At 39.3% G+C, this 26,192-nt stretch overlaps 1 protein-coding gene across 1 annotated transcript in view; it reads right to left on the reverse strand.

Annotated features, from left to right (window-relative positions):
- Positions 1-18,403: 18,403 nt before the first annotated feature.
- The window catches only part of Rap1 (RAS oncogene family member Rap1), a 30,293-nt gene continuing 22,504 nt past the window's right edge, over positions 18,404-26,192 (reverse strand). Inside the window, exon 7 of the transcript XR_015314406.1 lies at positions 18,404-22,961. The gene's annotated coding sequence lies outside the window, so the exon portion shown is untranslated. The remainder of the gene's footprint in view (positions 22,962-26,192) is intronic.

Raw genomic sequence — 26,192 nt, forward strand, 5'->3', positions numbered from 1 at the left:
TTTCTACGTATTGCTGAATAAATCTACGTATGTAAACGTGCTGCCCGTACGTTGTCCCAATGAAAAGCAGCCTGTTAATTGTGATGAAATGCGGCACGCTGACGTCGTGTGCACGTAGCTATGTATGTACGGTTCGAATAGCAATAGTATTAATGCTTTAAATGAAATACTGCGTATGCACCGTGTTTGTACTTGCTGGTGGGTCCCCTCTTGCATGCCAGGCAGGCCATCGCCAGTCCTAGCACGGTAGGTGTTGCAGAGGGGCGACCGGAACGTCGCAGAAACGTGTGGGTCGCCGTACTTTTATGAACGAAACGGTCGTACCGAAACAGTCGAACGTTTTGCACCGCAGCAAACGCCTGCCAGGTTCCGATGATTCTTTCTCAACTCGGCTGTAACCAACAAACATGACAGTGTTGTAGCAGCTTTGAAAAGGGCGTAAGGAAAAATAAAACCACCGCGTAAAAAAACCGCGACGTTCGTGTCGTCACTAAATCAAATATACGTTTCCATAGTTTTCCATATTTTGCGTTTTCTTTTTTTCGTTTTCTTTTTCTGCAACAGCCAGCTGGCTGACTGCTAATTGGGCCAGGCATTGGCTATTGCCAAGCTTCGTTATTTGCCTTCCTGCGACATGTTTTCCACAGATGCTTTCACTAGCGAGGGCTCATTTGCAGTAGTCATTGTCTGTACGCGTCATATAAGATGGATGCGATTCCACGATGAAAGGCGTGGTATACATCAAGTGGCAGCAGTAACCGAACAGGCGAAATCAGCGTGATGTCGACCGGGTCTGGAAGGTCTGTCGTCGCTAAATGGCAGAAATTATCTATTAATAGATGTATGTCACCACACGTAAGTTTCTCATATACTTATTTGTAAATCATGAAAGGCAAAGGAAATAAGAGACAATGCTTTTTCATTCATGAGCAGTCATTCTTAAAAAATACTACACCGTATGGGGACAGTTAGATCAGAGTTCACGCCGTCAGATTCGCTGCCGATTGAACACTGTATCGCAAATGTTTACTCTTAAACAGATTTTAATGTTTGCGTTTAATTTATACACACAAATGATGCGAGGATTCCCCGCAGAGAGAAGTAACACTATAATTAAACGTTCAGCCTGCGGTAGTTTAGGGTCTCACTTAGACCTTCTAACAATTGTAAAAGTTTGCGAGAGACGACAAGTATCTAATCTGTGAAATCAAACAAATATCAGTAACTGAACATCCGGCTGTCAAAGGACGGTCAAACTCTGTCAGCTAGAATCCTTCAGCTTTTTCCAGTATTCGAATTGGTGTAAATGTTTTATAAGAATACATTTCCGCTTCGAATTTAGCTTAAATGGCTGCTCTTTGATATTAAGGAAAAAAAAAACAAGCGTTTTGCTTGTAGAAGTGATAATGTCATCGAGAAGATTAGAAGAATCCTCGATGTTTCCACTACACATACTGGCTAAAGCGGTTTCAAGATTTCTACAGAGGTGTGGAAAGAAACGTGAAGACAAAATGATTACGTAAAACGTAGGGTTTTTTAATTAGGATAAACGACTTCAAATTGACGCGTCACGCGAAATATACGAAACGTTCGATGATGGGATGCACTCCACCCATCGTGAAAGAAAAATTAAATGGGCACATTAGACTCCAACCCATATATAGCCATCGTATTTATCCATCTGCCTTTTATCGAATCAAATCAAACGCTTACCAGCTTTGCAGGAATCTCCGGTATCAAAAAGACCACGCAAATGAATCATGAAATTTATTTGATAAATATCTACAAAGAAATTACTACTCAGTAGTTCCCTTGTAGGAATTAATTCTATAAACATATCATCGTCATTAAAGCTAGTCACTATAAATGACCAAATCTTAATGATAGGAAAATAAGGAACCATTAACCTGGGGACGCTTATCCAGTGTAACCCGTATTTTTATCATTAAATCGATTTCAATTTGTTGTCGATACTCCACATATCTTTGTAAGGAGAAAACTTTTTCACCCAGAAACACTTGTTAAACGTGTTCATTATTACTTTCAGTTACGTTTTCCCAATGTTGCGGCATGGCTATATACACTCCCGCCAGCAAACGGCAATTACGCTCTTGAGGTACTAGCATATATTACTCTACATACTTGCCAAAAGTTCAACAAATATTCATCACGTACGTTCAGAAAAAATCAAAAAAGCTTACAGCCTGATAGAGTGATGCCAGAACAAGACATCTTGACTGTAGTCCAGTGTTCTCTTGAAGGGTGAAAGATTTGTGAGAGAAAGCATGTCCTATGGAGGGACGTCCTTAACTTTTCCATTATATATGTAACCTATTGAATGAAACGTGTCTTCGGTTGGCCTTCCTGTTTGCATTCATAACCGCTACGACCGTTGTTTAATACGGGGGCAACACATTATTACGTCATATTATTTGTTTCGTGCCAAATTCACAGCCTAACCCTCTCGGCGTGAACCCTGTCTGTTTACAATTGCTTTCTTCTAAAATATCCATGCAGAATTTCTTCTATCTTATTCTGGTCGCGGTCGTACGCAGAAACGGTGGATCTGTTTGATCTTTAGAGGCTGACCTGGTACTAAAAAAGTATACACCTAATCGCCAAAAGTTTAGCATTGCTTTTGGAATGCAGATATATTCCACCAGTTTTCTTTAATCGAATGCGAGTCTTTCTGACACAAGGTCTAAGTTTCCATCTGTTAAGCACGACTACCAACGTTGCCGAAGTCCTTACGTTTTCTGCACAGATTATCCGGGTTATGGAACTTAGTACCTAGTAGAAGAGAATGCATTACCTTGAAGCAATAAGTGCCTAGAATACGTAAATTAAGCGTATCTTGTCGACTTTTTGTACCAACACTATTTTCCAAAAATAAAAATGTTTTATACCAGAAAATATCGTTCAAAAATATCTCGACTCGGGTTTGACCAAGTTCAACGCCACGGACGGCCAAGATTTGTACGGATAGATGTGTAGCGAGATTGCCTTCTTGTCATTTACAACCTATACGTCACTATACGGCAAATAGAGTCAATCGAAAACAATCGGAATAGATATGGTGGCTTAGGGTATTTCAGCCAGCACGATCATTCAGGAAGACTGTGAGATGAAAGGATCTGCAGTAGAGACATTGTAATTTTCGCTAAAAAGGAACATAACTAGTGATCGTTTGTAGGCGCTAAAGGTTAACCTTTATGTATGGCTTAAGAATATATATTAATTCAGAAAATATCTAGATTCGAGAGATCCATCGACTTTTTTTTTTTACTTCCGGGCGTTATGCCATTTCGGCTGCAGTTATCATTTGCGATTTTTAGACGTATTGACGAATAATTATGCGCACGCACGTAAACAGATCTGGTATTGCTCTCCATTTCAGTCAAGCTTATTCATAATATTGATTTTGGCTCTATATAGAAGAGAGATCGAAGCATGCACGAAGTGAGGTGCCCTATCACAGGTACCCACAATGGAGTCAGTACATTGAGTTTACATGGTGAACGTCATGACGCAATTGGGGAGGCAACCGAGAGAGATAATCGAGGGGTAATACAGTTTACACTTCCGCCGCGACAGCAAACTGAAAAAGCTGCGAATTGTGTGAAGGAGAGCATGGCTTCATCGGTCAAAGTAATCTTATTACGAATGACCATAAGGGGAACTGCAGGAATTCAACAAATACTATCCAAGCATACCGCCTATTGTTGTAGTAAGGCAGCCGAAACATTACACGAAATGTTTCATAGTTAGATTTTTTTAAGATTTTAACAATTTTCTAAGACTTTTTATGACCATTCACTTCGACGATAGCGTTTTACCCGGCCCACAAGGTGCACAGCATTCAATTGTTGATCATAAAAACAAGTCTTTAAATCACAGAACAATTACAGATTTCGGGTATGTAGGCCCTCTATAGTTGTAATAATACTTAGTTTATTTGCCCTTATGGCCAGCAATTTGAGGTATAGTTATTACATGGATAAGCAGTAAAACAAAGTACTATTGAATTTCAACGACGCCGTAATGAACCCCTTCAAAAAAATGTACTGTAGAGTATCGGGTTGGTCAGTTCCTTGCATCCCGCTCTAAAATATGGCATTCACACGGTCAAAGGATGTCTGCGGACGCTCCCCAAAATCCCCGTTGTATATTCTGCAATACTACGCCGAGGACAAATGCACATCTAAGGCCATTAATTAACTCACAGCAGGCGAACTGGTTGTGTGCATCAGGTCCCCTTAAACTCAAGAAATCATCGGTGGAATTAATATGACCTTTGATCCTAATACCTATTCACAGGGAACCTACCGACAAGAAGTGCTCTGTCACAGTTATTCCCGGATACCTTATTCTGTGATAAGGTACAAGCGTTGGATAGGCCGGTTTCCTTAGGAGCTGGGTGGACTTGATCCAGGTCTTTGTTGACAGTTCCTGATAGCCTCCGAGCTATTGGGAAGCACACTGATTCCGACTTAGCTATTATTCATAAAAAGTAAAGGTTGATCGACAATCGTGGACAGTTACTTCACGATTGCTTTGCTCCCAAATGACAATGACGGAAGCAGAAAAACTAATTGAGCTTGAAACGCAAAGACACACGGACGGGTGACCCGTTATTTCATTGAACTGCCAATATATCTCGATACATAACGTTCACATTGGCTCGGCTCAACACATATCCTTCTTGGTTCGCTACTCATCAAATGCGTAATTTATAATAACTGCTAAGAATTTTTTGTAGTCATTATAAAAAAACACGTCTCCTCTGATATGCCTAGTTGTCAAGTCTATTTTATAATTTTCAGCATTACCTGTATGTATAAACCACAGTCATTATGAAAGCACGTGTTATGCTGCATACTATTGGTGACGCGCTCGGAGCGGAGACTGGGTTCCACGTTCGTTCGTATAATATTCATATGAAAAATAGAAGCCGTAATAATGTGCGCCCCGTAAAAATAAACATGTAGCCGCAATATCAGCGGGTAGTGGCGGATCATCCCAATCCCGTTATATATGTGATAGCTTAGTGCATGCTGTGATTTGGGTTCAATCCGGGATTTCGTTTCGTGCTGGGAGCTAGATGTTCTATGGAACGGCAACACCGGAACTTGAAAAAACACAAAGGAGTAGTAGAAACACGAGGTAATCTGGGTTCGAATCCGGGTGTAAGCGCATTTCGTTTTGCGCTGGTGGCAGCCAACTATCGTTAAAGATGGAATCCTTTAACGGCGGTACCGGACGCAAAGTTCAGAATGACCACTTTTAGGCTAATCCCGTTGTTGCAGCCACATTAGTCCATTGTAAGCCGACAAGTTATCGAGGTCGTGCATTGACCGCATTGAAAGTAAGAACAAGTAAAACATCGGGAATAAAAATTAACAAAATTAATAATGTCTACGATTACATATATATTGCTTCTATGTCTGTTGGAATATATAAAATTACATTGAAAGAACAATAAACAAAACTATCGCTGTAAACCTTCAGAGTGATAAAGCACAGAGTGGAACATCCATAGAGTTGTTCATAAAGCTTAAATGAGACGTGCATGTCCCATACATTCCGATGCTTTATCTATTGGTACAATATACAGAGGGTTTCCGTGTTGAAAGGACCTCTAGGTTAACTTTAGGCACAAACGAAGTATCATTTTTGCACGAAGAATTTAAAAAAATAATTTCAATGACTCTAGAAAACGGCTTTTTCAAAGCTGAATTTAACAAATCCCGTTTCTAAATTTCCTGCAACAGAAGTATCCTTTAAAAAAAACTTGAGCTTTTTGGCGGCGAAAGTCCTCAACTTTCCTGCTTTTAGCCAATCTGCGTCATGCTTATGTTAGGAACTCTGCAAGACATATTATTAATATATTAAATTGTTAAAGTCATCACGAAAATGTATATATATATATCGCTAAAGATTTTATCGTTGTCTATGCTAGGGCATTTCTTTTTTGAATACCATAATTTCGCGAGACATTTCGACCAGATTGTCGGAAGCACTCTGCAGATCCCTTCGAGGAGGCTCAGCAAAAGAATCCCTTGGGTCTTGCGGATATACAAAAAAAAAAACATTTTGCAAATATTGTACAAGCGTTGTAGTTAAATTAGCGAAATTTTCACAACACACAATATAGACTGTGATAGTGGTTACTTAAGATTGATTAATATAACCTTGAATAATAACGTATTAACAAAGAAAGACTAACTTGAAAATGATGATGCCTCACTTGATGTACTCGGTGAAGTTGCTAATTGAGGATACTGTTTAATGAAACACTTCGTCCATAGTTATTTTATTAGATTTTTTTCATTTCAAACAAACACATGTGTTTAATTAATACCGAGCAAATATATAATACTTGTAAGCTAACATAAATTGCAAGGCTTTTCTAAGCCAAAGTCGAGATATATCTGAATCTGGATGGCTATTATTAATTAGTCGTCCCTATGGGGGTTCAGTGGTAGCGCGCTTGCCTAATAACCCTAAGGACACGTGAGACGATCTAAGTCTGAAATTTGGTTTGAGAAAAACTTATTTCATGCCGGCAAGAGCCCCACATTTGTAGCAATCCTCAACGGAAGTACCGAAAGTACCATAACTTCGAAACATTCATTAGCCATTGGCCATACCCTGTTGATTAAATCAGATCATCTAAGCTAGGCAACGTCTAACTAGCTAGTACTTGAAACGAAGATTATTCAGCAAACGTTTCTATGCTATGGATCAGCCATCTTACGCAGTGTCTAATGAACATAGGGCTCAAAACGGTTACTATTTAGACTATTTAGTACTGAATTTTGCCCAGTCTTCCCTGTTTTCCCACTTAAGACTGATATGAAAAATTCCATCTATCACTGGCAGCATCTTCTTCTATTTTTGGTGCTCATGTTTATCATCTATGTTTTCGCTACAAATAGGAACAGTTAACGACGCTGTGGGACTGCATAAATGGACAGAATTACTGGCAGAAACCGTTAACACGCAGCTGAAAATGAATTCCAGTATTTTGAGCCGCCGAAAAAGGACCATCGACGACATATGCGTCAGAGGAACAAAGAGGACGAGGCAAAACGAATGCAATTTAATTGCACGTGAGTAAAACTTGCAAGCCGTGAAATAGGTAAGGACCTCCGGCTCAGGAATTGCTATTGTTTGACAAGCCTATCGGCTCTTTCGTGCCTGCCTATTGTTTGCTGGTGAGAGACAGTAACGCATGTTATCTCAACTAAACAGTCTTTCCGAGAATTACGTGAAAGCATCTGACGTTTCATTTAGGACATTTATACAGCAGATAGGTATTTTTATGTCAGTACCGTTAAAAATATCGAAAAACATATTATACCTTATTGGCTAAATCCACAGTAAATAAGTTCACTCCACAATGAAAGCTTCATAATATACATAAAAAAAAAACGACTTGGCTAGAAGAAAGAGCCATGCATTCAGCACAGTTTCTAGCCAACTATACGTTATCCTTTTATATAAACAAATTATTTAAAAACAAATAATTAACAATTTTTTTGCGCATTGCTAGATTTTACTTTAGTATAATTTGAGAGAGGCTTTTGCATAACTGATACAATAATTTGCATGATATTTCATGCATACTAGAATTTAATTTCATGTTTATCAACGCGGTCCTAGTAACTACAAGCCCAAATAAGTCTTTCACGGAGCCAAATTGGCAAATTTATCTTCAAGACAGAAAGAAATTACCGTATTTTGCCAGTATTTTTATACATAGAGATCCGGACCAATTTCGACAAGTTGATCCCCACTAGCGGTAATCTTGGCATAAAACTAATTATACTATTATTTCGTTATATTTATTCCCTAATAAAAAGGAGAAGTATTCTTGAATTATTTAGTGAAAAAAAAAAAAACTGTTTTGCCGTCCGTTCTGCAAAAAGCGTGTCCTTATACTTTCTTTAGAAACCAGAGAATTCGGAAAACTACTTAGATAGTTATCAGATATTTAGGCTTCAAGCGTATATTTTTCAGTGAGGCAAACCTGGAAAATTCGATTACTATGATTAATATTGTATGGCAACAAACGACTTTTCTAGCTCTCTGGGCCAAGCTGACCTATTAACGATTTTATTATTATTATTATTATAGCCGCTTAAGCAATACAATTATCTTTGAATTTTATTTCATTGAGTAACATTTCTACGGGTTGAATTTCTTCAATCTGACTACACATATACTTTCTATTCGAGGCGTTACCTTGAACAAACCACGTGCAAATACACTGACCTTCTTTGAAAACTCAACGTATCGTCACTTAGTCAAGGCCAAGCTAAAATCTGATGTTAAAAGAGGTCAGAAAAATTTAGAAAAAATCGAGATTGAGAACCGAATGAAGGAGGTTTGAAAAAGGGCAAAAACTTTTGACTTCATATTGGATCAGGCCCTTGGATCATTGAAAAACATTTTAAAGAGGAATGGGCCTTAAGGCTATTTCCAGAAGAAGCCGTAAAGTATCGCTTACAAACGAGCCTGGTTATCTTTTAAGGATCTTTGTTTGTTTGTGGCGATTCAACTTAATTTTTTATTATCCTTCATGTCAGTCCAGTCTGAATTCGCATATTCCGTTTCGGCATTCAGTAAGACGGAGATACAATTGGCTAAACTATTCTACAATAACTGCAAGCAAAACTTCTTCAGACGTTCCATTAACTTGGCAATAGCCTGCCCTCATGGGATGGATGGATCATAATATATAAAATAAAGAAATGGGTAAAACAAATACAAGCCAATATCACATAACAAGTAAAGAGAAAAATTGAGTCCTTAGGCCAAGAACGAGATCATAGGATGTATTTAAAAAGTTCTGTATTCTTTAATAGTCAAAATATAACATTGTTGCTAGCTGTCAGGCTACTACTATGGTTGGGCACGAAATTGCTTACGACTACACTGCGTAGTATTTAGATTATCATATGAGTCGAATACAGGAAACCACCGATGTGCGATGCAATAAAAAATTTTCTATCATTGAAAGACAAGTTTAGGGTAGTCTGATTTTAACTTAATTTCTAGGTTCTTAAGTTGACTTTTTTATATGCTTGGCAGTAACTAAGGGATTTTCTACTTGGCTATATCAAATTGCTAGGTATACTTTGTAAGTGATTAATTTCGCTCCTCTCGTTTTTCCTCGTAATTGTGGGTAGTTCCAGTTTTTTTGAAGAAGGCGCTTCCAATGTTATTGACGTCTATCAAATTCGATTATTATGTAACAAATGAAACTATCTATTCAAAATCTAAACTATAATTTAATAAAAAAAAATTACGGTAAAAAAACATCTCTAAAGAGGTGAACATACACAGTTGTCATGATACTCTTCTTCAGAGCTTCAAATTTAGTATATCACATTTATTCTAAAGACCTAAAAGTAGGACCGTATAGCATTAATCATAATAATACGTGTTCGACTACTTTAAACTACAGTCCAATATACAGAGGAAGCATATGACAGTCAATGCAACCTATGTTTTGAATGACGCCTACGCCGGTACGTTACGTTGCAAGCTTCAAAACTTCAGAGTCTCTGACATTTTCCGAGCAACAGCAAATGTTGTTATCATTATTCAACCCCCCATTGAAGATGCACAATTGATCTCGCGTGTCAGCGCGTTAAAGCTGGGCTTTCACAACAACATATGCAGCAATCGTATACCTCACATGAATTTGTTTGACTGACTCCCAGCGTGAGTCATTAATCCTCATGCATATGCTTCTCGCACCCAGTAGACGTTTCGGTAATCTTTAAAAACGCTGAGAGATCGCAGAACAAGTCACCCTAGAATTATTACAATTGTTAAAAGAAGACTAGAATCTGCGGCGAAAACACCCAGTCGCGGCTCAACTTTGAAGATTTTCTTAAACCGACTGAGGAGTCGACCCGAATAAAGCTGCACAACTAATAAGCTTTCTCGTAATAATCATTATTTTTACCTTATACTGGTGTTGCTAGACGGAACTATATAACTGAGGGAAGCATAAATATCAATACAACGGCCAAAATCATATGGAAGAAGATTAAGGCTTGATAGGAACAACCGGACAAGACATTTTGATGTTAGTGATAGGTTTACCACGCAATCTTACGTAGAAAAGCTACGACGATAACATCTCGCCCCTCAACTTGTTAGAAGAAATGTTTTTGATACGTAATAATTATGTGTATACATTCATTGGGCCTGGAAAACAACCACGATCATTTGTCAAGAGATGTCCGAATACGTAGGTGAGCACATGCGTCATATATTATAGATATAAAAAAAGGCCAGTAGCGCCTCATGGACACAACTCGCCAATAAGTAATCATTCGACTCCATTTGAGGAAGTAAATTATGTAATTTCTTCCAATAAAAGGCCGATTTATATTTTTGCCTTATTTCGTAGACTAATAAGATAAAATGCATGATTCGAAAGCAGTTCTAATTTATGTTACCTGTGTGAGAACTTATCATTGTCAGAACCGCAGTTCCTGTAAACGGAGCATTGTATCGCCCCGAAAGTTAATTGTCAGCCTCAAGAACCATAGTCTCACACACAATCAGGGTAGCTAAGCATTTAAGGAGTATCTTGAGCGTGCCATAAATTAGATTACTTTTCATCCTCTACAGAAAGCACACAATATTTAGGATGGATTGTTTATTACTGTATGTATGTAAAGGTATATAACGGAGGTTTGAAGGGGAAGAGAGGCTGTGACGTAGATGAGAAATCGGTATAGTTTTAGAGAATTACTGATTTTTAGCTCTTATTTGCGACTTACCTTATAAGATACGGACATAGTTCTCTGCCTTTCAGATATTCAAAAGATTCTTTTCAAGTAGAACAAGTTGCATGGTCCGAGCCAATTAATATATAATTTGGCGAGAATTAGTTGAAATGAACCAAAGTTTGTAGTTTTCATTTGGTGGACTTCAGTAATCCGTCTTAGTAGTAGCGGCCCGTTTATACAAACAAAGGGGTAGCTTAGGAAACTATAGAAGAGCTACTGGAGATCGATATTTACTAGTTAAATTTGGTCGGTTGACTGCCCACTAATTAGGTTCTGTAGATTTCGGAAAATTCACCTGCTGCATGATTATGCTGTCGTAATATTTTTACACACTTTGACTGCAATACAAGTTCTTATCGATTATCGGTTAACCTTTAGCGGGATACTAAGGATGAGGGCATTCAAAACAATATAGAAGGGCTTTTACCCTACCTAAGAAACTGTAGAAGACAATACAGAAATGACTTTCCTTGTTCGAGTGGTGATAGGCAATTAGGTTTTAGCGGACGTACTGAGGTTTCTCCTTCAAGGAAATATTGCGTGCCTTCAAAGTACTATATGACCAATCGTTCGAAACAAATTCGCCCATAAAAACAACACGTAAATTACTATAATGCAATAACAGTTTCAAGTCCCATTTATTTTATTTGGGTCGCTCGATTTTCAAATACGTTTTATTAACAAGACATTCGGTGAAAGTGCCAATGTCATTTGTCCACCGCCCCAGATAGCGCAATGCAGAAGTCCAATTTATGTTTTCCGCAAGTTTATCTTAAGGCTAAATATCGTATTGACTCCCTTCTATACAATTGTAGTGAGTAATCCAAATGCTTTCCATTCAAATCTGTTTAATGGTTGTTCCATCGCGTCCATGAAAGCTCTTAATTGTCTCAAACCCCCTTTAAAATGATGTTTAGTTTACAAAAGCAGAAATATACTGTTTCCGATACCCATGCTTACCATTTAGGTGACTCAAATCTGCCAGCTCGAAAAACGTACGGGTTTTACGGTAGGCCGGTTTATGATACCCATTACTCCCGTGACCTGATATAGTTTAACTGCATTCAACATAGGCTAGCAGCGGCAATCAAGAACACTTATCACGTATTATCTGTAATTAATGTTTATACGTAGTGACGTATAGTAAATAAACATTTGTACGGTATTGACTAACGATGCATTGACGATACCGCAAACCCCCTAAACACAATCAAATATTTCATTCTGCCAAACTGGGCCGAGCAGAAGGCCCAGGTACCATGTTTTCACAGGAGTCTAATTACAACTAGAATTAATCTGTCTTCCGGCTGTCTCAGACACTGGCAGATGATGGTTTGTACAGCCGCGGTTATATCAGCTATGCTTGATGCTGGTTCCTTGCGTCTATATAGAGCCATTTGAACGTCGTACAAGCTCAACCACGTGTAGCAGACTGCAAAGAAAAATAACCAAGGCTCTATTTTTTAAAACAATCAAGTACGTCTTTGCGTTGATAACGGGAGGCAAGAAGAGCATCGTATGAGCAAAGTATAGCATCGCATGTAAAAATGGTACGATTGTATTAATTTCATGTCAATTAAATTTAAGTCAAATTGTCGTTTATAGAAGAATTGCTACCGTTTCACAGCGATTTAACTTAATTTTAAAAGAATAGCAGTTATTGATCGATGATTAATATAATAGTACATAAAGTAATTAGTCATTCACGTTATTACAAACATGTCGGCGATCTGGCCCTGTAAGTTGACAGTTTCGTAAATTATCATAGGGGGGTTGAGAGGTAGTCGTAGATAAACATATGTTTTTAGCACATCCGATAGTAGCGAGTCTAAATCAAAGGTATCTTTATCGTAACCGTAGGCGAAGCTGTCCGTCCGAAGAGCAAATCCGTCTTACCGTCACGCTATAACGGAATAATGACGGTATATAAAATAATAGAATATAGTATGTAGTTATTTACCCTTGATAGCACTCTTGTTACTGAAGCAATGTTAGTATTGAAAAGTCATATATAAAAATTCATATTTAGAAAATAGCTACTTGCCCTAAAGGCACTTTTGTTACTGGAAATACAATTACTCCTAATGGCACTGCAGAGTCACAGGGGGCTAACGAGAAAAACATATGAGATAATGTCTTCAGCCAGTTAGCTAAAGCGATCGAGGAAATGATCTCTGGCAAAGTACTCAACCAGAAGAAGTGGAATAACGTTTCGCTGTGAACAGAAAAATCGCCATTTAATCGATAGAGCGACTTTATTCAAATTGCCGCGAGTTTAGCCAAGTCGCGTTATTCGTGAAGACGGCGTCGAAGCCCCCTAAAAGCAGCGCGGAGCGTCCGGAATCTGAATCGGGTGCAATTGTTGACCAACTTCGAAAGTCCTACTACCTGAAACGATAGAACATAGAGCAGCGTTTTCTTCCTCTTGTCATGTACCCTAATTACGTTATGTAGGCAATTATGTAACGTAGGCGAGGTTTCTCTTTCTGCGCTTTTAAGACCTCGTCCAACTCGAAGGGCTGCCTTGTTCCAACGGGACAGCCAGACGTGGCAAAGGGCATTGACGTTTGCAGAACCCTTGTAGATGCCCTAAGGCCGTACTCTTATGAGGTCAGAGTCCAATGCGTTAATTTTGTACAACGATTCGCCTTCTCCTTCAAATGCTCTAATGCAATGCTGTTAGTAGCAGCCGTAAAGATTGCCTATTGCACGATTGGAATTTCTCAACGCTTCATATTACCGTCAAGTACTCAGACTCAGAGAGCGGCACTTAACTTCGGCGTCAGTCAAACGGCGCCTAGCAGAGGCGACGGTCCGCTTGCCCTTCTTCTCTCTAGGTTTCGCTGGCGTCCGTTTACAACCTATTCTCCCAGTACTGCCAAAACTGGCTCATGCGCAAACTGACAGAATGGCTCCTTTGTGATTGCAACGACCAATAGGTACTGTTATCGTTGGCGTTCCAAACGAAGTCCTTTACGTTAACTGCCGTAGAGTGCGCTTGCGATCCGCGTAAATTGCCACATGAACGACCACTAATACGAGATCGAGCTTAAAAGCTTTCTAACTCCTAACATACAACAATAGGCAAATCAGCACCTGAACCTTATAGGGATCCAGGGTTTTTCCGACAGCTGTGAAGTTCTAGCCTACACACTTCAACTTAAGTTGCCGGAAAGCATTTTACTGCTGTTAGCTGCAGGCTGACAAAGTCGATAACTCCCAGTACTTTTTGCAAAGTTATGTGGGTGTTGAAGTCAGATGAGTAGGCTATGGCATCGTCGAAGTGAACGACAGCCTTCTGGACCTCAAAGGCCTAAAGATTTTGCCCATCAGCCTATGGAATGTCGCGGATGCATTGGAGAGATTAAATAGAATCCGCTTAAACTGGCAAAGCGTCCCCGATATACAAGATACCGTCTTTTTATTGCCGTTCGGTGAATGCTGAGGTGCTAATATTCGTTGATCAGGCCTAGGGCACTAAAGTACCGAGCATCGGCAAGAGCACCACCCTGCGTCGTCAACACGAAGCAGGCGGTACAGGTCTCGTTTCGTGGTAAAATTTAACCTGCGGTAGTCGGCAAAGAAACGTACTACTCCTTTTCTTCTTCTTTCTCTTCTACGGACTGGATGACGGCTCGATGACACCGTTTCAGGGTATTGTTTGAACCTCATCTTCTACGATTTGCTTCTCCTCGATAGTTACTCACCATCGGGGGCGGATTGGACGTCAATTTCTGATTTAAATAATGTGCTGAGCAAGATCTGCATAGGTGAATCTGGCCGGCTGCTCAAAGGCATGGCCGTATTTGCTCGTGGCCCTGTCTAGCTGCAGTACAGTGCTGGGGTGATTTTAAGATTGCTACGCTCGCTAACAAAACGTGTTCCCGAATGGGGGCGAATTATTACCTGTTTTCATCAGTTGGAAGCTCTTCATCAAAAGCTGTTTGCCTAGAATTAAATCCTTTGCGAGGCTATCGACGATGAGAAACGACTCTTCTGGCCCGTCGTCGACGCGAAGTTACCCATACCCAGAATCATCAGTGGGGCGCGCTGGGCGCCGTGCAGGTATACAGTTTCGAAAACCTTGCGGTATCTAGCGAGCATAGCTTACTCACTCACTGCGGGGAGATTCCGTTTACGTCCGCCCTAGAATCGCGTACTGTGACTGCCTTACCACAGAGAAGTTCAACTTCGAGCGCAAATCCGTCATTGGCGACCCCCTTTAAGAAACTCACCCTCCGATAGAGGCGAAACTTCGGGTATCAATCCTTGAAATTACGGTGCTTTGCGCAGGAACCACGCTACACGTTTCTGCTGCGCATTTCTGAGCACCGGTGCTTACGGAAGTCTCGCAAGCCCCTCGAAATTGAAGCAGTGTGCCGACGCAGTAACCTCGTTCGTTGCCGAACAGTAACGTCCACCGGGCCGAGTTTAGCATTCGAGATTCGATCCGCTGCAAACAACGCTACTACCGACGAACCGCGATTTATTCGGGCTTAAGAAGCTCCTTATGTAAAGATTTGGGACGCGTTAACCTAGTTAATTGTAATATCATTGCTTGCGGCGCACATATTTATAGTACATAATACATTTAAAAAAATTTAAACGTACCGCAAATTTTTCCTCTTTTGTGACCTCGTAATATGTATACCTGTTTTATGTATGCAATAAAAGTTTCATTCGTAAGTCTTTTTGAAGGACATTTTCGATCTGCGAGCTACCGTTCTATTGCGGATATAATCATCGTAGCAATGCTGTCAGAAGCCGACACCCTGTGGCCGCCTCGGGCGTGATTGATTAACGCAAGGCATCTTCTTGAAGCCTCCATTTAGGCCATTGTCTGTACATACGATAGGGTTTCTCTTATGTGGTGCCGTAGTATTTAGATTGACCTTGCCTAAGTTTTACAACAGCACTCACAGATACTAGTTAGTCGCAAGTCGTATTGGTATTAACATGGCAATCCTGTATATTAACGTAGCATAGATTTTAAACGTTGCAAAAACAAGTAACCTATGCGATCAGAAGAATGAAATTCTAACATTCGAGTTTATCGGAGTACAGCATACGCTAAGTATCGTCGTCAACAATATCCACTCCGGTATCAATCACATATAGCTTGAAGTTCTTCGTGCGCGGGCAGAAAACTCGCAAGCTAACTTGTATATACCTAGAGCTTTGGAGAATGTGTTTCATTTTTCCCACGCTCAAATTTGAAATTATTCGAATTACCCATGTAGTCTACGTTCGCCTGCCGACGCCCTACACAGTATCAACATTAGAATAGACGCCCTGTAACAGTTCATCACAGGTAACGTTGCGTGCAATATTCTGTCTTTGCCTATGATTATAGCTTACATAGATTATCTATGATATATATAGTATAAATTTCTACATAGATTTATTAAAAAGCGTCTACGTTGAATTCTAATAATTGATAAATTATAATATAAATAAAATAAATATAAATAAGTATTATTTATATTATATTGTATATAATATAAATATATAATATATATTGTATTATAATATAAAAAATATATGTTGTATTATAATATAAATAAGTAAAATAGGCACTGTCTCCAAAAATTAGTTGTGTCCGTTTATGAGTCACCATTTTGTCAAATATTTATAAATAACTTGTTTCCCACGTTTGTCATGTAAATTATGCTTGTTCTTCACACACCTCATTCCGTTCCAATAATAGCCGTCTTGGTAGTGACCTCGAAAAGAAATTCATTTGGGTTTAGAGTTTTCATTAATGGAGCACTGGGCTTTCTCTTGGGTATAAAACATGTAATCCTATAAGTGAACCTTCAAGAGCTTTTTTTTTTTAAACATACATTACAAACGAATTCATTACTAAGCACACTTGCAAATCCACTTAAGCAAATACTAAAGCATAATTACTAACTGTTAAAACTAGCTTTAGTGAGCCAGTTTCTTGGGGGACATCTGTTACCTATGATGTCGTTTGTCTGGTACTAATGACGGGCACGTTTAAATGACGCTTTGCTAAAACATCGACTTCGGATGTTTACTAAGAGTTGCACATATGTTTATTAAAAACATAGCGATGACAGAAGAAATACGTCTCATATATACCGAAGGTTTTTGGTTTGAACTATCCGTGGTAAGCTTTCTTCGTGCTGACATTACACGATGCTTAACACGAAACCATATATACTCATACAATGATTATATATTCTTGCTCTTCTTAGCTCGCTTAAGGCTGTGTTTATCGTCCTGTTGAAATAAAACGTTTATTTGCATACAACAAAAAGTTTCGCGGAGACAGCCACAACGACAAAAATCGCCTATCGAGATTATTATTATCTTGATATGAATAAACAATTTGTTCTTGTTTGTTCAGCTCTGATTTGCAGATATTGCTTTCAGCGCCGAGGTCACATGCGAGGACCTTGTCAACCTGACTGGCAGGTAATACGCGGAGAGTCGAGGACGAACCTTGATGCTTTTGCCTTCGGTGTTATAAACAATCAAAGTTTTCCATTCAGTGAAATTCTTAACATGGCGAGGCTCAGTTGACGTCTCCGTAACGAAGTATCAATTATCGTGAAAGTTCAAAATGGACCCGAAGGCTACGGAAATGCCACTGTACTTCAGATGCTTAGGCCTCGTTCGTAATGAAGTCAAACTATAAAACTTCTATAAACTTGACGTCTAAAGGCACAATTTACCACGTCACTGCCAATCGAAACAAGGACGCACAGTATTGGAGTACAGCGGAATGAGGCCGTACAACTGTTCTGTCGAAAAGTACGAACTAAACACCGACGTGCACAACAAACATCGTTATCTGATTCCCTTGCTATGACATATGGAGGGTTACGAACTTATTCAACGTAGTACAATTTGTCAAAATACAGCCTGGTAGAGAACGATTGGGGGGTGAAGTGGGATGCGACAAGCTTTTTTGATCCGTTGTTCCCCTGCGTCTGGGTCTACCGTCGTAACTCGACGTTGGAAACGATGCTCCGGAGCGCAGATGCAATATAAAAAAAAACAACGTGCTTGATTTTTTGTCCATTTGATAGATTTAGGGACGAACTTCGACCCCAGTATTGCTCACTGGGTGTTTTGCGCTTCTAGGTATAAGGATTTCTGAAAAAGCAGGTTTTTGTGTCGATTTTTTTCTATACACAATTCGACCCTATTAAACATTTAATTAACCCAAAAAAATTTCAGGTGCACATCGTTAATTAGCAGTGACATTATCTGTCTATTACGCTACATATAAACGATTAACTTAACAAGTACTATTTTCATGCTATTCATTGTTTCTTTATGAGGACTGGATCAAATCTCTCAGTATTGCCCTATGGTGCATAACACCGAGTAGCCCTAAATGCTGCAACTACATTTTCAGTTCTCTAGTAAATACAAACCCCTGGTGTTTATTATATCGTACATATATTATTAGTATCCGATGAAAAGTTAACTTACTGTAAGTCATTTAATTGATTGCAAGTTATATGAAAATCGAAAAGCAGAAACAATTGACGAACAAATTACTTGTATGTACACCGATAAAAATCAAATAAGCCCCATATTAAATGCAAGCAAGATAAAGTTAACTTAATATTTTAATTTATTTAGTAAATATACAATAAATTCACTTATTTTATACAAGTATCATAATTATTTATTGTTTGCTTCTTTATTATTGTGGACTCTGTTTGCTTTGCTGCCACTTGTTCGACTCGTGTTATTTCGCATCCACATCTGGCTGTTCCTCTTGACCTTCTATTGTTTAAGAATCATCATACAAATCTTTCTAACAAAAGACGTTTGTGACTCCTCACATTGTGCCGTACGCTAGCTAACACGACTAAACAATGGCCGCTCTGCTAGGATTAATAATCGTGTGCTATGGTATGACTCAATCGATGTTGTCTTTATAAACGATCCCTGTTCTCCACTAAATGTATGCATGATACATTCAATGATGATTACCTATGTCCTCATGAAGTTGTGATTGATAGTTACGTCGTGTGAACGTCAACAATTACCAGCCTGTTATTCCGAATTTGAATGAGAGGCCAACGATCCCGGTGCTGTCTCAACGTTTACTGATATCGCCCCGAGTCTGCGGTATAGTTACGATTATATAGTAATGCCTCACGGGCGAACTGCTCTATCGATCAGTTCTATAATTATTATTATCGGTATTCAATTTCTTTTCGAAATGTTATTTCCAGTATAGGCCTGAAGCACGTTTGATGGTACAGTTTTGTTTCGGTACCCCGATTCCACACGGTAAAAATTGACCCCGAAATGGCTGTTTTTTCGTTTCGTGTTTTTTCGACATATTGGAGGGACGTATATAGAAGATCAAAGTTTTACAATTAATCATATTGTAGCTGACGTATTGAGCGAAACTATGAGAAGAGTGAAGATAATGTTGTCGATTTGGGGTGTGCCGATTAACTAGTTCGTGCATTCAATAAATAACGAATGTAAAGCGGAGTTCCCTTTGCCGCGGCATGGTATTTTCAAGCTTGTCCGAACCAGTACATCAAATACGGTTACGGTATTACTCAACGTGGCTACGGAATCGGATGTTAGCTGTCCTAGAGAACGTCTGTTTCCTTTTACATTTGTTGCTCAAACATAGTTTAAGGCAAGAACTTTTCTTTCTATAGCTTTCTATGTGGATGCATGTATGTGCCTGTCCAGCCACAGTTTAATTGCATATCTATTGCGTTCATGTGAGAAAAAAAAACGTGCCATTTATATTATTGTGGTTATTGCCGTCACTCATGATTATTTTCTTTACGATCTTCCAGCATCTGCTCAATCATGGTAGTACATTAACGATTTATACTGCCATACTTATTTTAGCTTAGCGTACAAAAGAAAGAATTGCTCTCTTGTCAACGCTGAGGTGGTAGACGCTAAGAAGTTCGACTTTTCGGCGGAAGAAAGACTTTGTTCCCTAACTGTTTGCTTCGGTCACCGTCGAAAATGTTGAAGATTGATAAGTTATTAGTACGCTGTTCATTGTTTCAGTAAATAGGGCTATGGGTCTATTAATACTGCTGCCAATGTGGGTGGGAAACTCCGTAATGCGTGTGGCTTTATTTGAGTTGACGAACTTATCCATAGACGTTACTATTATTTATTAGTTACTAGCTATATATGATTTATGACTGCGGGCGAAGTTACAATCACTGTTTCGACTCGGAGGTCAGGCGTGGCAATGAATTCCGACCCAATCTAGGCGGATCTGTTCGCGCAGAGCAACGAAGAGTAAACGTAACGGGCTCGAACTTAAACCGAACGAGATGACTCCCAGTTTCGATATTGGAGGAAGTGTTGCCCGCACAAGTTTTTTTTTAGTATAACATTGGTGTGTGTGCATTAATACGATGCTTTTCGTTTTACGAAAGATTCTCCTACTCGTTTTGCCACGGTCCCATTCTCTATTGCCCTCGATTCATAGACGTAGCTTGAGCTCGATTTTGTCGATTTGTGTCGCCTGTTCAAACGTGAATGAATAGCAAGTCTACCAGAGGAAAAATAGGTTATTGAAGTCGGAGAGATTTTCATTGTTTGAAAATTACTAAGAATGATTCATCGTGTAATGTTTATCATGTTGCTGTTCTTAGGCGACAGGTGATAGAATACGCACACAATCATGTTTTTTTTTTTGCAGTCATCACATATTACTCGAATTCAGGTTTTTTATTCAGGTCTCAGAATTTCTTAAAGTGACATTCGGTGCACCGCTGTATGCGTGACTACGTGAACTTTTCAAACGCCCAAAAAAGAAGATCGATATTGTTTTACGGCTTCACTTCGGACACTGCAGTTTTCTGCCTTAGATAAATGGCATTTATGCCATTAATATCATTATGATTATTGACTAGTGCAGATCGAAAGAAGCTTACTTCTTTATGCTATGATAACGAAACCTGCGTCACCGACAAAATCACTTCGTCCAGAGCAGAATGCGCTGATACTGATACTGATTTCTTTTTCCGGAAAAAAAAAAAAAAAAGTAGGGCTGAGTGGCCTATAGTGTCTTTTAGGAAAAGTAAGGTGTGCCTCACATTCTGCCCGTCCATTTTCATGCACGCTTTGTCGCTCGCTTGCAGCCAGCCACCTTTTTTACCAGAGGTTTTCATTCAGACTGTTCACGATAGCCACTAATCAACGCTTAGATGTTTGTCTTCATTGTTTCAAAGTTGTTATTATAACAATAAAAACGATTACTATTAGATGTAGTAGTAGTAGTAGTAGTAGTTTTAGTGAACGTGTTATGTAGCAACTAAAAAGCGTGCTTGTTCGAGAGGGTTTGCAAGATCGTGAATTCCCGCCCTGACTTCTCTATGTAAATTTGCTTAATATATATATATATATATATAACGGTTTTCACATGTCTTCATTTAATTATCTCAGTAACACTGATAAGAATCACCTTTAAATAGTCACATAACCTTATTTATTTCCATTATTCATTTTCATTATCATTAATCAATATTAGAAAGTTACCGTTAAGATTACTGTGTTCGCTGTGTTACGGAATATCGATCGATGAGGCAGTACGACTCCTCCATCGCACTCTTGTTGTTGTTATTATATTATTTCTATCTCTACATTATCTCGATGCCAGAGTTGGCCAGCTTCCAGCTATTGTATGTACCATTATTATTAGCAGGTATCCGTTACCTGTTTATTGTTAGAACATGACGTTTTTCTCTGTCTGTCTTTCCCCATATCTTCTTCCCAAGACGCGTCTTTTTACGAAAGTCTTTGCGTTCATCATGGCTAGGAAGATTCTGTCGCCAAAGGAAGAGACGGCCAAGATCAATCCCACTAGTAATATTTTGTCGGAGCCCTCATCTAAAGGAGCATCTAATCTGCTTAGCAAACATTTCCAGTCTTGTCCGTCTCCCTTTGATTTAATGTTTCGTCGTGGTCTTTCTTTTGTTTGTGTGCATGTATACATTTATCTGCTCGACTTGTGCCAATCACCCTAGAAAACTTCAAGTTGGCGATTCTTGCAGAACACCCTTAACACATGTCGATATTGACAGACACTGAACCCCTATAGACCTCTAACCATAGATAACGTTTGAGCTTATTTATATGTTCTCTCTGCGAAGTAAAATCGACGCTATCCTTCTCAACTTCATCGAACTAATGAACGTTTTCAATTATCCATATGAGAATGACGTTGGTGCTCACTCGATGTTAGGGAATAGCGGTCGGTTTCAGTACTGAACGCTTCTCCCAATATCAATGCATATCAGTGGCTTAAGCTTGCCTCTGTTGTTTGTTGGCGATTGGGCTGGGTAGGACAAAAATGTCGATGGATGAGCATCAATGCGGACTGATCTCGTAAATGATGGCGACGTTGCAGATCAAAAATAGATGATTGTACTTTTCAGGAAGAGAAGATTAGTGCTTACAGATCTACTAAAATTTTCGGTCCGCTGATGCGATTGACTGACGTATGGAACAGCCACATGATAATTTTCTGATTTCAATTGTCCACGTTATATCGTTCACAAGCTGTCTTCTGCCGGCAGCCAATACTACACTTATGTGCTTCAGCATACGCTATGAGTAGGTGAGCATAGGTTCATACAGTTTTGCTTGTACGATTATTATAATCGATGAAGCGAGGCGGACAACATGGCGGTCTAATGCATGAAGCGCTGAATTGTCTGTGTGACGACTCTGTGCAGCTGTGTTTTCGCGATCAATAGCAGACCCATTTTCCGTCTTTCATTTTGCCGTCGATATTGAGCCGTGCACCGTTTTCTTCTGTTATACAGGATCAGAGACAGATAACGTTTGTTGTACCAGCCGTCCTGAGTAATGTCTCTCAGTTGAACGTCATCGTCTTTGATAAAATCTTAAAGCGTTCAGTTTTTGATGACATGATGAGGACGTGTTGTACGTAGAGCTGAGCTTTCCTTCCCGATACCGAAATGTTACTTATGAATTCCCTGAATGTCGGGCCTGAAGATCGGTTTTCTATTTTTTGCATTAGCTAATGTATTGGGTCTTGGGCTTGCTATGTTCGCCCTGTGAAGCAGCAAAAGGTACGGCACTTGTCAAGAGGTCGAGTGCTGCGACTGGCCGAGGAGTGCGGTGACGGGGGTAGGGGCCAACCTAGGAAATCAACAAGTTAATAATTTTGAGTCAATCCCTTTTGCCGCAAACGATGCCTTCCTCCTGATATCCTCAATTAACAGCGACCCCTTCGCGACTTATATAACGTCTTGTTTTTTTGAGCCGGCCCTCAAGAAAGGCGCCAATGAAGTTCAGCAAATTGTGACTAGTACAAACGGTGCGCAGCGACCTTAAGGAAGTGGAACGAAACATTCTAGGAATGACGACTTGGGCAGACATGCATTATCTTAAGTTTGCTCATTATTGGAGATCCGCATTTAACAGTTTTCTATAGGTGGTAATTTGTCTACGAGCGTTTTCATTCAGATGTTCATACTGTTGTTGCCTTTGTGTCACGTGTAACAGCCATGTCTTGCTCAAGCAATACTAATACTTGTAGAAAGCGTAAATTCGTGAGTAAACAGGCACAAAATAGAAGAAGCTTATGAACAGCCTATGTCAGTGCAGGTTGACAATAATGATGAAAATGTACTTTTGATTACTAGTCGTTTCATCTTTTCTATAATAACATGTCGACGAACTAAAGTAAAGGTTTAACATGACAGCACTGACGACGAAGATTTTTCGTTCTGCTCTCAGGGTAATAGTTGTAACAATTATATATGTGTATAGATAGATGTTTGTCATCATTTATGTATAGACAGAGAAAGTTGGGGGTAAGGAAGATGAAAAAAACGAACGGTTCGCAGTGGAAAATAGGACTTCTCGATTCACCTTCCGCTGGTACGAGTGCGCTTTCATAAAGTGGACAGGAAGTCATTTATTGCGTTGATAATATCGCAGCTACTATTTTTTTTCAAGATCGATTTTAATATGCATCGAACCATACAAACTTATCGCGGTACAAACCTGATCTGTACCCGTCGATAGCGCATTTACGTATATAGACAGACAGACACACGTACGATGAAGTAGTATGATTGGCGTGAACCGTTTCTGTCACGGAAGCATACACTCACCTAAGCTTACTGTCTCTAGTAAGAGCATAGAAGAAATTGGTTGGTCCGGATCTTACTGGCCAAACACCACACGAACTTTCGTTCGGAACAACAAGGTTTGTTTGTTTGTTAGCGAATTTTCATCGGAACAGCATCTGATAGGCAAGCGAAACAATTATATACAGCTACCCGGCGAGCGATAGACAATACAATTCAAATACAATATCGAAAAAGATGAAAAAGGCGCTGGTTTCAAAGAGAAGAAAAAAAATACACTAGCTGATTACCCTCAACAACCCAATTGGCACAGATATATTCACCCAGCTCTACCCTCGGGTCGACGTAGAAAATCTTCCGTATACATATTTTGCCACGTACCAGTAATCCCATCAACAGTTAACAGTAGTTAACGTAGTGATCGTACAAAATGTGAAATGTTTATTATTTAAGACAGTTTATTTAGCCAACTGCCTATACGTATTGCATGACGTATGACAATTGTATGGGCATTGCTACTAATGAAAATATGGTTATTATAGCGGAGTTACTATCTGCATTAGTAGGAACTGGATCATTCGATGGTCGTTGCTACCGTTGGGGGGTCATCTTTATTACCATTAACCTTATCACATTGATTGAATAGTTGCTGATCTGCTCATTCAACAATAGAACGAAACGGCAGGCACTGCCTAACATCACACACTTGCGAAGCCGTATTGAATCAGGATGAATCGGAAGCAGATTGAGGGCGAAGTGACACGCAGGTGTCGAACAACCTCTGTAAACGTGCTGTACGTGCACGTTGGTCCATGCCCAGTCTGGCTAGCATGCGGCTGGTTGAACTAGTAATATCTCTTCTTATCTTAGTTGGCTTATCTGCCAACCGTTGGTAAGTGACGAGCCGGTGATTGCTTGTCATTTTGGTAGAGCATCGAGTGCGAGTTGTGTTGCCATCGCAACAGGCGTCACCTGTTGTCGATTCACTCGTGTGGTCTGATATTTCTATCCTCAGTTACTACCGTCAAGTATTATGCCTTATCAAAAACGTAGACGAATTCATCTTTTTCCAATATCTTCTTTATTTCAAACAGTTATGATGAGTTGGAAATTTGGTTCTTTTTTGTTTTCTTACATCGCTTACCCTAGGTCCACCTTATAATCATCTTTAGTTCCGACGCCTTGCGTTATTATTGGTTACACGTACCCAATCGTCATTGGGATTGAAGTCGCAAAGTAAAAATTGATTTTTTGTCATCAATCACGCATTTATCCCTCATCAAAGATGACGACAAACATGTCATTAACTCATCCTTATTGATTATTATGGTTGTTATTACGATCCTTTTTCGTCTGATAAGATAAACAACAAAGTTGGGCTATATTCTTCATCCGAAATTATCATTTTATAAAAGTTTCTTTCTGTTTTATGATGAAATTTGACCAAGCAATATTATCGAAGCAATAAAACAAAGTAGGAGGTGACGATGTAACGTTGATCAAAATGGCTTGCATCGTTCCTTTCTTAACATTTAATGTTCGTCATCTGTAATAATGTCATCTTAAACAGACGGATTCTTCCAGCAACTTTTTCAATCATTCTATTACTGTTGACGTAAGACTCTGTCGTTGTTGAATGAGCAGCTAAATGCTCTTTTGTGAAGTAGTGACCCCCGTCATTATCCAGCGTCTGTTGCTATACCTATAAATTTTTCGTTCTGATGTTTTTCTGTCTGTCCACCTTTTTTTAGCATTTGACGGCTCCGCTATCTTTGTCAAAACAGTTCTAACTTATTTATCTACCCATATATATATATATATATATATATATATATATATATATATTGTACCGTTCTGCACAACACTCGTCGCTGTAGGCTTTCCCTTTTATAGTTGTTTGCTGCATGCGTGTGCATGAAATTGCGGGATGCGGATGAGATGATGGGTCATGACGTTTTCCTCACCATTTTCAAGTTTTTCACTCGCTTTCTCTCTATTTCATTCATTCTTTCTCGCTTGCTTTCGTTCTGTCTTGCTTTCTCTGTCGTCACAGCTAATTTGACATGTTCTATTCCTCAAGTGAACCAATAATTGATAATAAATAAAAAAGTCCCGCGGGACTTTTTTATTCTTCTAAACCTTCCATGCCCCCAAGTAAGACAAAAACATTTTCATAACCATTTTTGCGGTAAGTACGAGCGGTCACCCCCGAACGGTTACCAGCATTGCAAAAAATAATTAACTTTGCTTGTTTGTCGGGAAAAAGTTCTGCCAT

This window comes from Varroa jacobsoni, unplaced genomic scaffold (assembly GCF_002532875.2).
Source record: "Varroa jacobsoni isolate VJ856 unplaced genomic scaffold, vjacob_1.0 scaffold_1331, whole genome shotgun sequence".
Taxonomy (NCBI): domain Eukaryota; kingdom Metazoa; phylum Arthropoda; class Arachnida; order Mesostigmata; family Varroidae; genus Varroa; species Varroa jacobsoni.